The sequence below is a fragment of the Olea europaea genome, chromosome 23 (assembly GCF_002742605.1).
Source record: "Olea europaea var. sylvestris chromosome 23, O_europaea_v1, whole genome shotgun sequence".
Lineage (NCBI taxonomy): Eukaryota > Viridiplantae > Streptophyta > Magnoliopsida > Lamiales > Oleaceae > Olea > Olea europaea.
In genome coordinates, this window is record NC_036259.1 from 12,197,797 (window position 1) to 12,209,754 (window position 11,958).

The following is an 11,958-nucleotide window of genomic DNA, read 5'->3' on the forward strand; positions in this document are numbered from 1 at the left end:
ATGATCAAATCCGATCATTTCAATAACTTCATAACATTATCTTGAATGTGTGTACTTGGTATTCTCGGGATATTTAAATTTATAGTTGTTATAGTTTTTTGATGTGCTACAATCACTCATAAAAGTTTCATCCTCAAATTTAATCGAAAAATAAGTGAAACCACCATATCCTCGACTACCACTAGAACCCAAGAAACAGGTAATTGGCTAGTGCACAAACAATAATAATCAAAACCAAAACAACGACGACAAAGATAAAAATCAAATCTTTTCTTTCGTAAACCAAATTTGACAAAATAATATCAGAACTCCATGATATAGAACCATAACCTGTAACTTCAAGCAAAGGATGAGAACTCTTTGAAACCATAAAGCCTAGAAACAAGAGAAACACCTAAAACTTGGGCAAAAACCATATCTTTGACTATCCCCACCAACTCAAGAAACAGGCAATTGGCGACTGCACAAACAACAATAATCAAAACCAAAACATCAAAGACAAGAATAAAAATAAGATCTTTTCTTACATTATAAACCAAAATTTGACAAAAAAATATCAGAACCCCATGTGAGAAAACATAAAAACGCATAAGATCAAAGTAAATAAATTACTTCATTAAACCTGCCCTTCACTGCAAAACTTCCCACAGCCAAGAGAAGATCCTTTCCTCATCTCCCAAATTTTCTCGCTCCCATAATCAATTACAAACAACAAACAAAGAATCACAGACCCCCCCCCCCCCCCCCCNCCCCCCCCCCCCAAATTTCCCATTCCCATAATCAATTAAATACGACTAACACAAAATCATAGACAAAATAAATAAATAAATAAAAGGGAAAAAGAAAAAAAAATCCCGTAGACAAAAGACATAAAAAGCCAATGTTTTCTTACATAAACAAAATTTAATCAAAAAGATCAGAATCCCATCTGAGGAAACGTAAAGAAAAATCACCATATGATCAAAGAAAATAAACAGTTCACCGAATTTTCTCTTCATTTATATGGTTCATGAAGAGGAGATCTTTTCCTCATGATGTAGACAAGCAACAACCCACAAGATACAAACGTAAAAAAAAATGGTATAGTACTAGCGCAAGTTTTCTCCTTCATGAGCTTGAAAATAAGCCTCGTAATCCCGATGGAGCGAACAGCCTCGGCGGCTACAAAAAGGTTGTCATGATCGTGAACAATAGCGCGGCTGCCACTGACCTATGATCTTGTAAATAAGCCCCGAAATTCCTCTAGAAACACCTTTACCTTCGGCGACTGCCGCCAGCCCATGTTGAAACCACATGGATCGGCCTCCTCAATGCCCTCATCTTTTACTCTTTATTTGTATAAAATGTATAGATTGGTATTTACTTTCCCCGAGTTTCCTGCGATAGAATGTTGAGGGAAAATATAACAGCAATTGGGAGAAAGGGAATACAAGGCAAAGCATAGAATAATGGCAGTTCTATTTTGGCTATTTGAAGAAAAGGGTTGTGGGCTATTTTTTGCAACATTTAAGAAAGTTGCAAAAGGTAAATTTTTTTTTAATGTTTTCACAACATTCATTGAGCATTGAGAAAAATGAAACTTTTCACAATATTTAATGAACGTTGCAAAAAGTAAAACTTTTGAATGTTTTCACAACATGAACATTGCGAAAAATGAAACTTTTTACAATTCATTTTTCGCAATGTTCAATTTTTGTGGCAGTCTGTAAAACTTGCAAAAGGCTATTTATTACGAGATTCAGAAACATGCACTGAATGTTGCTGTAAAGCCAAATTTTAACAACCTTCAATAAACATTGCAAAAAATGATACTATTCACAACATGCATTTAAAAAATGTTGCTAAAACTCAATCATGTTAACAAATGACAACATTCACTTGTTAAAATATTGCGATATACCTCTTTAACAACACTTAATTAAAGAATGTTCCCTTTTTAGTGTTGCAAACGATCATTTTTGTTGTAGTGACTATTGCATTAAACTTGTCTGAAAATCCCATTTTTCATTCTCGAACTAAATATATTGAGATTAGGCATCATTTTCTAAGAGATTAGACAAAAAAGGGGATATTGTACTAGAATTGGTAAATACGGAAAATATTTAGATGACTTCTCACTAAACCTCTAGCATTTGATAGATTCTCATATATACGAAGAAGTTTGGGCATAATTATTGAATCCGAAGTATGTGGCAAAAGTTGAGTCCGTACTATCTATGTTTATATGATGACTTTATGAACATGTTATGTAATACCCCAAATTTCACATTACACATTTGGCCAATCTGATTCATGCATTTCATGCCATTTACATTGTCATTTGCATCAATTTCCCTGATTGCTTATCTTAAAACGGTGCATTCAATTGTTGAGGTTTTAAGATCATTATATGGTGTGAGTCTTCAACTCCTCGACCTAGGTGGTGAATTTTATATTAAGCTATGATAGAAAATTAGGTTAATCTAGATATTGGGTGTTGACTTGGTAAGCAATAGGAATATCGAAAAGGTTGGGATTAGTATCGACAAAAATTCAAGTTTTGTATTCGGTTGATCAATGTCACCTTAAATCCTAGATAGGTAATTGACATATTTGAGACATAAGGTACGAAGTGATAGGATCATGATGCTATAATATATGTTTCACATGATGCTATAATATTGAGGTGTGTATTGTTGAAATCAGTCGAGAATCGGGTGTCAATCGGGTGAGCAGTTAAGTGAATGGTGAAGGGATTAGCTTTATAATATATTTTGGTGATCTTAGAGCAAGTAAAGTGGATTGTAAACACAACATGATAAGTCGAGGATACTTTATTTATTCCTACAAGGATAGATATAAAATTAGATTTTTACTACAAATAACCCCCTCATGCTTGGACACCTCGTGTTTGGGATATTTGTCGTTTTAACACTCAATTTCTTTAATCTCAAGGCATAATCTTATGTAGGATGGAATATATTATATATATAAAGTCATGGATGGATGACATTATCTTAATTCTTGAGTACAATATCTTAATTCTCAAGCAAGAGACACACCTCAACCTCTTTAGGACCACTTCTTCATCTCCTATATATATATATATATATATATAAAGTCATGGATGGATGACATTATCTTAATTCTTGAGTACAATATCTTAATTCTCAAGCAAGAGACACACCTCAACCTCTTTAGGACCACTTCTTCATCTCCTAGATAATATATCAGCTCCTTTAACTCATTTTCAAGTGATTCCAAGTGAAAAAGAGAGTCTAAGAGTCAAAGGGAAATAGAAACAGGAAGCTAGAATTCTAGACAGCTGAAATACTACACTATTTTGAGGCTTGTATCCATTATTTTGAGAGGTTGATAATCTCTTGAACATTTGAACTTTCTTGTGATTAGGTGGGATTTTTTTAACAATTTTATGATGGTAAAATAAGGGTAATTAATTGCAAGAATTTGAAAGAAAACAATCTGGATAGAGATGAAGGTTGCTAGAGTTGAATGATTTAGACATTGATTTTGGATGATTCTTAGAGTATAACTTATATCTATCAATATGAACATTTTTACATGCAAGCATGAAGTATATAAATGATTTTAATGGCCAAGAATTATGTTGGTGGCATAATAATACAATGGAAAATCGAAAAAACTGTCCCTTAGAAAACTGTCTAATTTGGTGTTGTGGAAAATTGACTATTTTTTATGTTGAAAACCCTTCACTTATCACGAATTTATAACATGATTGCCTTCAACTACATTTTGTAGAAGTGGTAAAAATTTGGGAGTCATTTGATATGGTTAAGGGGGTGAAAAAAAATTGAAAAAAATAGTTGGACAGTGATGGATACCTGAAAAAAAAATGATTCTGTCTATTTTCATGTTTAATGTAGTTTCAACCTTTGCATGTTCATTAATTACCCCTTGGGCCTAGAAAATAGATTCTAAGGAGTACTAGATTGTTGACAACAATTGGATGAAATTGGCATTCATAATTGGACTCGAGAAATAGCAAGATTTATTAGGCTAGTTTATAATGACATCAGTAGCTTGAATTAATAATTTCGTCTAAATTATTTTGGCGTGAATGGACGTATTTGGAGATTGTGTGTGTCAAGATTATTAAATTGAGGATTGTCTTTAATATTAGATGGTAATACAAGTGATTTTTGACTTTATGCGAAAAAAGAAATTAATATACACTCTGTAGGAGCTTGCATACATAAGGGTGAAACTTAAGTAAAAAAAAAAAAAAAAAAAAAATCCATTTGCAACTATGATGAAAGAACCTAGCATTTGTGGTATAACAATATTGGAATATTTACATAACTTTAATTAGAGGCTCGTTGCACATCATATAATGGTTATGATCATTGAGTATGCAGTTGTGAAATCCATGGACATTGATTTTCATTAAACATGTCATTCATGAGTATTTTTATTGGTATGCACGACATACGATCATGGTTGAAAACTTTGCATGTAAAACATGATTTCAAATTGAGTTTTCCTTATAAATGTTTTATTGACCACCACTAGGGCACTGAGGCATTTGAAGCATGCTTATATAATTTATTTTGACATCGTGGGTGATACTTCTTAAGTGATTGCAAAGGTAGACAGAGAATGTGCTTTTGGTGATCACGGGAGGGTGGACCAATCAACTGTGCCCTTGTGATATTATGATTGTTGACACTACGTGGTGAGACACTTTTTAGGTGATTATAGAGGTAGTTAGGAGATGTGTCTCTATTGGTCACGAGAGGATGGTCCACTCGTCGATGTCGATTTCATATTGATCATTTGATTATTGATTATTGATATTGACATTATACAGAACTCTATCCGGTGCATAGTAGGTGGGTTAAGAGCCCAATGAAATGAAAGATTTCAAATGAAATAATTTCGAGTTGACTTTGATGAATATTGAAATATGATGCATCTTTAGCATAATGTTTAAAATAAATGACATGGTGTCATGTATCATTGTTACATGCATGATTTTTGCTTACTAAGCATTAACTTATGTAATTCTTGCATTGTTGGTAAGCATGGAACTATGTAGAGATCATGGTTAGCTCTGGAGCTCTTACGATATTCCAGAGTTTGATGTACATGATGACTTGTAGGGTTATTTTATGGGCTCTTGTTTTGAGCATACAATCTACGGTGTTATATTTTGAGGATCCTGTATTGTATACCGTTTGAAATTACTTATAGATATGTTTATAATCTTAGAGCATATGTGTTGGATTATGGTTATATGATCTTTGATTTCGATATATTATATGATTATCAAAGGTGATTAGGAGTTAACAAACAGGGGTATAATTGTGAAGATACTTGTTTCATTTTATCAAGTGGGAAAAAAAATGTATATGTGAAATTCTATGTCTAGGTCAAGTCATCAATTTCATTCCCACATAGGTTAATGTATTCTATGCCTAGATCGATTCATCAATTTCATTCTCACGCAGGCTCATGTATGGTTATGTATGGTTACCTATGTAAACGAGGATGTGACATGTTATGACGATAATTGATTTAATCCATAATCACGAAAATCAACCTTTAATCTTTAAAATTTACATACAAATTCACAAAGGTGTCACTTCCACACTCAAAATTTCAAATTCTCATCCATTAAATTCACTTCAAACTCCACTTTTGGGTGCTCATCTGCATTTAGCTTTCCATATCCGGTTGTTTACTTTGTTCACTATGCCTCGACTGGAGATGGCTAGCAAGTTTCCAAGGAAGACTGAAAGGGAACCAACTCTGCCATCCAAAGAAGAAAAACCCCATTGCCAAAATCACACTTTTCATAGTTAAAAGTGTAGATTTCGCTTCCTTTACTTATGATGCTCCATCCTTTCAAATTGAGGAATATTTTATGAAAGTGGGTTAGGTTTCAATTGCTATGTTACTAAAAAAAAAAAAAAGGCTTATCCTAATCGTATTAATGGATTTTACAAAGACATTAGCTATATTCCAGGGACGGTTATAATTTGTTTTCTTAAGGAGAAGAGGTTGAATATCACTAGTAGCCTAACTCATACTTTGCTTGAGCTTGAGGACTGTAAAAATAAAATCTACTGTCATATGATTCCTCCTCATTTTGAGGGTTATAACCTAGTTGAAGCTTGTAATAGAGTTATTAGTAAACCTTCCAAAAATGCCGTAAACCTTAGTACAAAACCAACTCACTCTACCTTGTAAAGTTTTACACCATATTATTGCTCATGCTCCCCCTTTTCTAAGTTAATATTTTTGACCTATTTCTTCTTCCCATGTTTGTAGAACATAAAATTGATTTTCCTTTCCCTGTCAATCATCCCATGACCAATCGCCATTCCACAACTAGGGTTCTTGCTTTACCATATGGCATGCTTCTTACAAAGATTTTTAAACATTTTAATGTTCCCTTAAATGTTGAGATTTCCAAGCTATAAATTTTAGCACCTTTAGAAGAATGAAAATTGTGACAGAACAAGGTCACCAGGTGGCGAACACAAAGACGTTCGATAAGTATTCGGGGCACTCTACCTTTTGAAGGTGACGAAGCACTGGAAGATGACAAAAATGAAGAAGATACACTAGTTCCTCCTATTCTGACGATCATTATAATTTTTTGCATTGCCATATTGATTCACTCATTTCCACTGTTGAGGAATTGCAAACAACGACGCATGGTTTACAAAGTTCGATGGATAGGTTAACTACTTTGATTCGCCAAGATTCGGGGCACTCTACCTTTTGAAGGTGACGAAGCACTGGAAGATGACAAAAATGAAGAAGATACACTAGTTCCTCCTATTCTGACGATCATTATAATTTTTTGCATTGCCATATTGATTCTCTCATTTCCACTGTTGAGGAATTGCAAACAACGACGCATGGTTTACAAAGTTCGATGGATAGGTTAACTACTTTGATTCGCCAAGTGCTTACATCTCAAGAAACCTTGAATGCTTGTTTTGCTTCGACCTTTCCTCCTCTGCCTTCTCTTGATTCCTAGATTTATATTTAGGATCCTTAGCTTTTTTAATTCTTAATCTTGATGTATTTTGGAACCACGTTTATGGTCCTTAAACTATCATTATGCTTTTGACCTTTATCACTTATAGTTTGACAAGTAGTTTTGATATGAATGTGATGATTACTGGTATGTTTATATTCTTATATGTATTTGGCAAGTACGTTTTTGCATATTATGTTTAATTGACGGGGAATATCACTCTTCTATGACTGCCTTAATTCTTTTTTTTTTTTTTTTTTTTTTTTTTTTTTATCATTAATGCCAAATGTGAGCTCTCATATGTGTTACCTTATGCCAAAAGGGGGAAAATGAATAGTTATTTGCAATATGATTAGAATTGATAATGTAGATTGTTGCAAGATTGTACTTTGAAATCATCATACGAAATGTAGTATGGCTTATACTAATGCTTTGACAAATCATAAATCCTTTGATATTGCATTTTTTACCAAGGAAATAATAGTTTGTAGAGGATATGGGTAATATATGTTAACAATTTGAGCATTTTATTCCTTATCTTACTTTGCAAATCATCTTGTTTGTCATAATATACAATTTAAGAAAAATTGTTAACCTGTGATTGATTTTAACCTTAAAATTTTGATCATAACAAATAAGTTAATCTTGTTTACTAACAATATATTTAGAGTAATCATAATTTTTGAAGCATTCAATTATAAATCAACCATCGTCAAAAGATCAAGAATGACTACCATTACAAAATGGACTCTACATAGAAGATAAAGATTGAAATCATGTCTTCCAAGTATTCAAAATAAATTCTTTCAAGATAAGAGCTTAAGAGCCAAATTTAGAAAAGCTCAAAGACTAGGCATTTAGACCAAATGTAAATATACTAATGTTTTGATCTTTAGCAATTAATGAAAAAAGCTCAAGAACTATTTTAAGCACCAAAATTATTTGACATCACTTGCATAAAATATTTTGATCAGGTTAAGTTTGATTTTCATCATTCTAAACTTTATCTTTTTAAAAAGCAACATTTGATGTAAAATGATATTTGAACTTATATCATATTTCTATAACATCATTTACCTTAGAAAAAAGAGTTGAAAGCTTAACCTATAAATGAACATTTTCCAAAAATCCATATTTTTCAAAATGATTTGGATCATCGGACAATCTTTTAGCAGACTATGATTGACCAAACTCCAATGGTTCAAAATTTGATTGTTCACACTTCTGACCTTGTATTTTCCAATGGCTACATTTTTTGGGTCATCTGGAACTTACAACTAGTTGACCGAACCTGCTTTCGAATTGTCAAAAAGTTTTGTAAACTATTTTCTAGAAGTTGATTCTCTTTCGCAAACATTAAAAGGTCTTTGAAGTGCATTCTTGTGAGAAATATTTTGTACCAATCTTCAAAATTATGTTGCAAATATCTCTTCTACATCTTCATTTTGTAAAAACTTTATTGATTGAATCAAACTTTAAAACATCATCTTCAACAAACTTTTTTACCTAACACCTGAGCTATAATTTAATCAAGTGCTAGTCTCGCTTGGTACTTAATTTATTTCTATCATTTAGTAGGAGAGAATTTTGATTATGAAACTATTTCAACAAACCTTTGGGTTATATTGAGGTTCCTTTAAGGCTTAATATTATATTAGGGTCAGTGTCCCTTATTTATAGTCACCAAAATCTTTGTTAGGATTTTGGTTGAAGCACAAGTCAATCAATATAGTGGAAAGGCCTACTCATGATTGAAAGCTTGATAACGGGTGATATAGATCATTTGTTTGGATTGAACCTCCATATACAAATCATTTACTATTCTACTATTATTGTTTGATGACCTACGTGATTTTAACTTGGTTAATTTGAGATTAATATTCCAAAAAAAAAAAAAAACCAAGTCACCCCTCTTGGTTAGTTATTGATGGGTAATCAACCATTTCTTCTCTTAAAAAACTTTATCAATGTCTATCTCTCCCACTGCCTGGCGACAACTGGCGTCACGTAACTTTTGCAATCATTCCCAACTCCTCTTAAATCTCAAGCCTCAAGGTAATTTCTCAACTCTTCTCAATGATCTCCAATCCTTCTCTAACCTCTGCTCTCATCCAAAATTGAAGCCATTTTTATTTCTGAGATTAAATATGTACAATCTCTGCTCACATAAGTATAACTCGTGTACCTTGGTTTTCTAATAGTGGTCAAAATATTTATAATGTAAATTCATTTTCGTGATCATGTCGTTGTGTTAGATTTTCAACAATGGGCATATGTCGGGCATTCATGTACAAATGCTCGTGAATAGCATACTCAATAGGGGTGGGTGCGGGTCGGTTCGGTTCTAAAGAGACCCGAACCGAACCAAAATTTTTGGATATCTAGTAAATGGAACCGTCGGATCCAAATATAATTATGGAACCATTCGGGTTCGGTTTCGTTCGGTTCAGTTCGGTTCGGTTCGGTTTCGTTCCGTTCTGTACTATAATTAATTTTTTTAACATTTATAACAACATTATATAAATACAACTAATAATACATTCAAAGATTTTGGAATGTCAGAGACTAGTAGACTACCTTATTCAAATGATCGCTACGGTCAAAGTTTCGATAGACGGAGGTCACAGTTTCGATCGGAGATTCAGAGATCACAGCGTCGGCCAACGATTGTATGGGTTTTGGAATGTTAGCGAGGCTGTGAGAGTGAGTGCTAGAGTCGAGATAACGTTATGCACTTTAGTGTAGGTCTTTATGGTTATTTAGTGGATTGAATCTTGTTAGACTAAGAAATGAAACAATAAAATGAGTAATTGAGCCAAAAATTAAAAAATTAGAAATGAAACAAATTATTGGGCCAAAAATTTGGATTTAGAAATTGTTAATTTGTTTAGAAAAAATTAAAATTAAAATAATTTGATTTACTCAATATAAAAAAAATTAGAAATATTCGGTTCTTCAGTTCTTAGTCTAGAACCGAGAACTGAACCGTATCCATCAGTTCTCAATTTAAATACCCATTCGGGTATTTTATTTGACAAGAACCGTCGGGTTCGGTTCAGTTCGGTTCGGGTTCGGTTCGGTCGATTCGGTTCGGAAGATTTGCCCAACCCTAATACTCAATCAAAATGGATGCCAATATGTTCTTGATACGTATACTCAATCACTATGGCCAACATAGAATATAAAATAAGTTCATTATCGAAGTTATATAAATCACAACAATGATCAATAAAAAATGTTTCTACGAATATTATGTTCTTGCATCGTAGTTGCAAATAAATTTTTTATTACCTTTCGCCTTCATGTGCGTGCCCTCTACAAGGTGTAAGTCAAGTCTCTTTTCCGCTGGAAGTCGGAAAATAACCTGTATTACCATCTAATATCAAACAAAAACCTCAATTTGATAATCTTAACTCACACACAATCATGCATTACAATCATAAATGCCAAAATAATCTAGACAGTATTAGCACTTCAGGTAACTAGCCCTAGAAGTCCCGCTATTTTCAAATTCAGTTGATATAAACACCATCTAATTAGATCATTAACGACCTAACTCTCATTCAAATCAATTTTCCAAGCTTTAGAGGTGATTAGTGAATATGTAAAGGTGAAATTATGAGAATTCTGAAAATGGGCAAAGTCTGTTCTGAGTTCCTAGCATTGCTTGGTTGATTTTTATTTTTTTGCCTCTTTTTGCATCCTTAATCATATCCATTTATTCCCAAACTTCTACCACACTCATATAAGATGTATATGAACATAGCAATGCCCTCAAATTTCCACAAGTGAAAGGGTTTATAGCTTCAAAGTCAATCCTTTTTTCATAACACCGAATTAGGAATTTCACTACGACTGTTTTGCGTTTCGATTGAATTAACGTGCTACCAAAAAGGCATTTTGCAACATGTAAAATACAACATTCATTAATTGCATGTTGCTAAAAAAGGTCTATCACAACATTCAACAAGTGTATGTTGTTATTTATTAACTAAATTGAGATTTTACATAATTTTTTTAATGAATGTTGCTAATACATCATTTTGCAACGTTGGGGGTCCATTGTCGTTAAATTTATTTATTTATTATTATTATTATTATTATTATTTTGCAATGTGTGTTGCTGTTAATGTTTTAGCAACGTGCAATGCATGTTGCCTTTAATTAGTTTTAGTAACAGGCAATGAGCGTTGCTAATAGATGTCTTAGCGACACGTATATGAACGTTATCATTAATATTTTTCGTTATACGTTTTTAACAACAAGTATATGAATGTTGTCATTAATCTTTTCACAACATTCGTTGAACGTTGTCGTTAAATATTTTAGCAACATGCATTTGAGTATTGCAATTTTAATCTTTTAACAACATATATTGCACCTTGCCATTATTTATTATAGCAATTTAATCAATCTCACCCAAAATAAAGTGAATCCAGCCCAGCAATTTAACGGGTCTTCTACTACTCTTCTACTTTTCTACGTTCCCTCGTGACCAAGAAAGAAAACCCCGGATCATTCTAATACTCACAGATCTTCAAAATTGAAGGGGGGTACTTTTAAATATAGCTTTGTCAAACCAACCATTTTCCATTTTAACCATAAAAATCTAACATTCACCACAATAGTCATTTCCTGTGTAAAAAACTAAAACGCCCTTAAATGAGTTATATAATTACAAAAATAGAAATATGGTAAAAAGACAAAAATATCCTTAAGTTACAAATAAAAATCCAAACAAGGCTCAATTGAAATTTGAAAACGAAGTCAGTCTTTTCATCAGTTTACTCTAACACGATAAAAACTCTTCCATTTTTCATCCACTTCAACCTCAAAATTTCATAAACTTATCAGTTATCAACCTCAACAGAAAAATTTAGTTAAATTTCAGCACTTCAATTCGATAAGTATCTTTTCGTAGTATTTAATTTTATTTTTATTGAAATCGT